The 6,199-nt window shown below is 35.6% G+C and overlaps 1 pseudogene; it reads left to right on the forward strand.

Annotated features, from left to right (window-relative positions):
- The first annotated feature begins 1,567 nt into the window (after window positions 1-1,567).
- On the forward strand, window positions 1,568-2,816 carry LOC120172921 (annotated as a pseudogene).
- Window positions 2,817-6,199: the final 3,383 nt, after the last annotated feature.

The raw sequence follows: 6,199 nt of genomic DNA on the forward strand, positions 1-6,199 counted from the left end.
CCAAAGTCACTTAAGAAATTAAATTATGAGAGTTGATGACCTTTTCAAACAAATATCAATACAATATATGGTGCTTTTTTTTAATAAAAAAGTAATAATTAAAAAAGAAACAGTGAATTCTTTTAAATAAACTGATTACTAATTGATGAATCAGTCTGCTTGAAAGAATCAAGCAATGGGTAAGAGCTTTCACATTTCAATTTGAAATGCTTTGGGATGCTTTAGTGGCTTCGCCAGCCTTTGCAATTCTATTTTATTTTATTTTACAACCATAATTAAATAAATAAAATTTTGGTTTATTAAAAAATAAAATTGATATTTTATCGTGTAATCATTAAGTACGTTATTATTAATTGATTAATTTAAATTAAATATTGTAGATATTCATTCTTAGAGTGATCCTTCTCCATTTTGCTTCATTACAAGATCAAAACTCAACTAAGAATTATTTAAGGGACGTAATTCATCATCACACTATATTAACTGATAGTTAATAATGATTCAAGTTGATAATATCAATTTAATTATTAGTATTCACATGATGACATTTTTTTAAATAATTTTTAATATTCAATTGTCGTGAAAATTTATTAATATTTTCAAATATGACTAATTAAAATTTCACATTATGATAAAAATAATAATGAAATCTCACATTATCCGTACAATTAACCATGATACTACTTTGAATCTACATATAACAATATAAATATTTTGAAACTAACAACAACAACAGAACCCAATTCCCATATGCAATGGGGATTTTGAAACTAAATCATGCCTAATTAAAGTGAATAGATTAAATTAAGATTTCATCATAATAGAGGGATTAAAATCAGAATAAGACCCAAAATTATTACGAAGAGGTGACAGTGTTGCTTCTAGAAAATTTGTTGGAAGAAAGGGGTAAAAAGGGGAAAGTGGAGGGCAAAAAGGAAGCATGGGTGACGTGGGACAGGCATAAGCAGAAGGAGCAAAGGGTCTATCCACGTGCCGGTACCAACAACGACCGTGTACGCCTAATACTCAAACATTGTCGAGACTTCTTCAAGTTTGAATGTTTGACTGCCTTTTTGTTTGGTCTCCTCTCTCGGCCACTTCAATTTGATATATATATATATATATATATATATATATATAGTCTTTGTAATTTTTAAATTACAACTAAACATGACTTGATGTATAATTCTAAGCACAACGAAACATTCAAGCATTTAATTTAAAATACAGACTATCTACCACTAATTCTATGATTGTGCAATTTTTTATTCACCCACCATATAATATGTGGCAATGTCTATTCGTACATCACAGTACCATGACTATATCTAATAAGAAACTTATATAGAGACTTATTCTTTATTAATTAAAAATGAAAAATGATTATATTAAAATTACATGATTAATGTTTCCACACTAGAAGCCACCTTCCGTTCTTCCCATTGAACCCTACTTTAAAATGGCGAAATGAACCCAAAGTCGCATTCAAAGCTAACCCTCTCTATTTCCATTCCTTCTTCATTATATATATAGCTCAAACAGCATGATGATGTAGAGGTTCCATGAAGCCCTGAAAGTAAAATCCCTCCTCATTCCTCAAGAACTTCAACCTTAATTCGTTTGATCCCTCTCCATGTCGGATCAAGAATTTAGAGACTTCTACTACCATGGAAGCACAATCTTCAACAACGATCACCACGTTGAATCCGACATGTTTAGGGTTTCAACGGCTGATCATCCTTCTTCATACATGAACTTCATCGACCGCTTCAACAATTTGATGGACGATTACGGTCCACTCGAAAGGCCTTTGGGTTGTCACCGTCTTCATCATCGAAGTGTTTTCTCCGACGATAAAGAAGAAAGTTGCTGCTAAGAGTAGTGAAGTTATGATCACTAATCCTAATCCTTCCATTTCTTCTTCCTCAAGCGAGGTTGTCGGTAATTGTGAAGAAGATTCAGACAATAATAAGAACAGCAGCCGAAAGAGTCGGATGATGTAGGCAAAGAAAGCCCTAAGAAAGGGTAACTTCTATTTAACTAAATTTTTTTCTTCTCATTTTTTTCATTGATATCTGAGATTTAGAGATTAATTAGATATATTGCATCTGTGTTAGGAACAAAGCAGCTAAAATAAAGAAGAAAGGAAGAAGGAACCACGATTTACTTTCATGACCAGAAGTGAAGTTGATCATCTAGAAGATGGATACAGATGGAGAAAATGGACGAAAGGCTTTGAAGAACAGCACTTATCCAAGGTTTGGTTTCTTTTACCTTTCTTGGTTCACAACCAAACAATCTTATCTTAAATGACATGCAAAACCATGTCTGAAACCAGATTTGTTAGGTCTGTGCTTGGCTGCTTGCATACTATCCTTTCGCCCCTTTCTTTGACTTCAAGATGAATCTTATATGAAACTAACCCGCAAGTAATATTAATTGACCTGATTGACAATTCAGAAGCTATTATCGGTGCACTACTCAGAAGTGTACGGTCAAGAAAAGGGTAGAGAGGTCATACCAGGACCCATCGACGGTGATCACGACGTACGAAGGGCATCACAACCACCTGCTTCCGACATCACTGAGAGGGAACACAGTGGCGCTGCTACAGCCTTCGATGTTTCCGCTGGCGAGGAAGATGATCTTCCCGCATGAATTATTCATGCAGATGACAGCGCCTCATCACATGAATAACCAAGCCGGTTCAGAAAATTTTATCCCTTTTCAGCAGTACTACCAGCATAAGGTCCCCGACTGTGGGCTTCTTCAAGACATGGTTCCTTCCCTGTTCCTTAAGCATGAACCATGAATCTCTTTCTTATATATATGTATGTATGTATATACATATTTGACTATTGTAGTATCATCTTACTTGAATTATTCTTCAGTTACTGGTTCTAAAATATTTTTTTTACATAACCATATCTAAATATGTGGGATGGAAGATTCAAGTACATTACAAACCATAATATTTTATATTTTTAATTATATTGCAGAGGAGATCAACATTGGTGCGGCAATACATTTTCGTTAGAATCTTGAATCATACCATAAATGTGTTGTTTGGGAAGTGAGAAAACAAAGGAAAACGTAAGAAGGTGAAGAGAGAGAAGGTGAAGAACAACAGAAATCGTCTCCAAAATGTAAATTAATTCTGATAGAAAATAAAGTATAAAGAGACTTTAGCTACATTTATTACACACTAAACCCAGAAAACCTTCAAACAATGCCATCATCTCCATATCAGAACCCCTCATGCATAAGACAGTTACATAGCCTGTAAGAAAAAAAGAAACCCAAATTATGAACAACGTCAACGTATGAAACTTCAACAGCATAAAGAAAAAAAAATGTTTTAGAACATGATTAGGGTTTACAGAGGCTTTCTTACTTGGATCGGTGACAGTGACGAGAGCAGAGTTAGTAAAGTAACATATGTTCCTGACGGCCATAGGCTTGGTAGTAAGAATTCATGACAAAAGATGCATGGTTGATGAGATTGTTTGGCTCGTAGCAGGCTCCACAGGCTGTATCAAGCTGCAGTTCGATACCATGGATCCGAGGTAGTTACAGCCATAGTTAATGTTGGAAAGCAGTGCTGTATCATCGGTGGATGGCTTTGCAACACACCACGTTTTTCCCTGTTTATTATCAAAAGCATTTAGAAAAAATCGGAACGTTCCTTATACTCGGAATTGTTCATGGCCTACTTTTGGATTAGATAAGGTCCAACACCTAAATTTATCTTTCGAAATTTTGTTTAAAACATGAGACAAAATCATAGTAAGATCACAGTTAAACATTGGTTTTTTACCTGCACATTGGCCAACTTCAGCAATATCCCTGCACAAATGGGTATAAGAACTTTGATAAGTAATCATAGTATAGGGTCCAAAACCGCAATTTCCATTATTAAGCCATAAAACATAAGAAGGAAAAAGGGTGCATACCAGAGCCAAATGAAAGGAGGAGCAGAAGAGAGAAAACTGGAGAGAGCACTATATTTAGTCATTGCTCTTTGTAGTATGCAATGAAGATGGGAACTCATATATATATATATATATATAGTGAACTACTAAACATTTCTGACACTAGAAAACATCTTCCAGTGGAGTTTGGTAATGGTTTTAACGTCTAAAAAAGCCTTAAATGGACAGTTTTAAGTTTTAACAGAGAAGTCGTAAGAACAAAGACGAACAACATAAAAGGGTCTCTTCTAAGTAATGATTATTGAAAATATGTTTTAACCCCATAATTAATTTTGCATTTATCTTCATTAAACCAGAAACATAAAAATCCAAAGGAGCTAAACAGGTTTATGACATGGTCAAAGGAAACGTAAGTAACTGGTCCGAACCAGACATTAGCCAAACATTGTCTCTGCCAAATTCCAAACCTTAAAAAACGAGATATGAAGAGTCAATTTAACAAGGAATTTGGTGAGAATGACGCAGAGTGCAGAGATTGGTGTAAAAATTTGAACTAAAGAAGATTCTGTCTCGTTTATAGCTTTGGGCTTGATATTATAAGTCGTAAATCACAGTTAATTATGCAAAATTTTAGAACAAATTCTCTATTAGTGTAAATGAGGATGATATTTATGTCAACACGACAATTTGATCCGATCTGATCTTATGTTCAAATTTTAAAGAAAATTGTGTTGACTCGGATAAAATTTATGAAGATATATCATTTAATTCGAGTTTAGGGTAAAAACATCATTAGAATATGTCAAAGACCAATAATAAAATAACCGTAACGACATATTATTTTATCTTATTTATTAATATAATAATTACTGTTATTATTCAATTATTAATAATCTAAACCATAATAAAGTCTTAAAAATATATAACAATCTTAAAAGTTCTTAGTTAATTATTATTGTAGACTTGGACATCAATAAAAATATTAAGACTGATGTGTAGTTGATTGATGATAATGATTTGTAATTGACATAGAAATGTCTGAACTAGTATATAGTATTTGTTGGAGAACACCATATCGATTGACCCACTATAAGTATGTTTTTTTGGATCATTAGTGATAGTCACAACATTACAGTAGTGATAATTATATGTATGATCCTTAAACTTAAGATCATCATTGTTTCACATTGTGAGTCGAGTGTTTCGATGCAATCAAACGCGTGTCGTATTGGTTAGACTATGAAAATTGATGTTAGACATGTCATAATCTATGTTGTGGTATGTGGGTCATATAAAATTTCTCTCTCCTATGTAATGGAGTAATATATTAGACCATTTGATTGAGTGAGATTAAGATGTTCTCGCATCCCTCCAGGAGAAGGTTACCAGACTCGAAGGTTCCATGAAGGAAGCTAGGGTAGTGCTGGACATGCTGGAGTCCGTAGACCTTGAAAGGCTGGGTTTGATAGATCTCGATAAGCTAGATTCCTTGGATTCTATCAAGGAGGAGGTTCAAGATTCACTCAATGAGTTGGATGCAAGGACAACCGATCGTGGTGATTCTTTAGAAGCCATGGTCGTGGCTTTAAGGAAGGAAGTCGAGTAATTCAAGAGCGAGTTCCGATTCTGATGTGGCAAAGCTAAAGAGGGAGGTCGAGTTGCTCAAGACTGAGTTGTTGGTGTGCAAAGCTGCGTTCAGAAATAGCAGCCACAGTTGCACCCAAAGCCTTGGGCGATATCCCTAAGCCGGAGAAGTTCAAAGGGTCCAGGTCAGCCCAAGATGTAGAGAATTTCCTTGGGGGGCTGGACCAATACTTTGCGGCCACAGGCATCACAGAGGATACCAAGAAAGTAGTATCACTAGCGTTTACTTGTCCGAGGTTGCCCTCATGTGGTGGCAAAGTAGATGCACGATGTGAAGCGTGGTAACGTTGCCATCACAACGTGGAAAAGTTCCAAGCGGAGTTCAAGGAACAATTCTACTCGAGTATGCCGAAGACGCACGATCCAAGCTGAGGCATCTCACAGGAAGGGTCATTGAGGGAGCATGTTCGAAAGTTCGTCGAAGTAAGTCTCCAAGTCCCAAGTTTAAGTGAAGAGGACGGGTTCTTCCCCTTCATGGATGGCTGAAACCAGTCATTGAACTTGGCGTCAGAGTGTGGACTCCAAACCAAAGCCAAAGTTCTGAGGCAGCAGTGGTGATAGGGACAGGGTGTCCAGATCCGACAAAGACGAGCGAGTGGCAGTGGAATGTCAAATAGTAAGCA

This window comes from Hibiscus syriacus, unplaced genomic scaffold (genome assembly GCF_006381635.1).
Source record: "Hibiscus syriacus cultivar Baekdansim isolate YM2019G1 unplaced genomic scaffold, ASM638163v2 tig00111917_pilon, whole genome shotgun sequence".
In the NCBI taxonomy this organism is placed as follows: Eukaryota; Viridiplantae; Streptophyta; class Magnoliopsida; order Malvales; family Malvaceae; genus Hibiscus; species Hibiscus syriacus.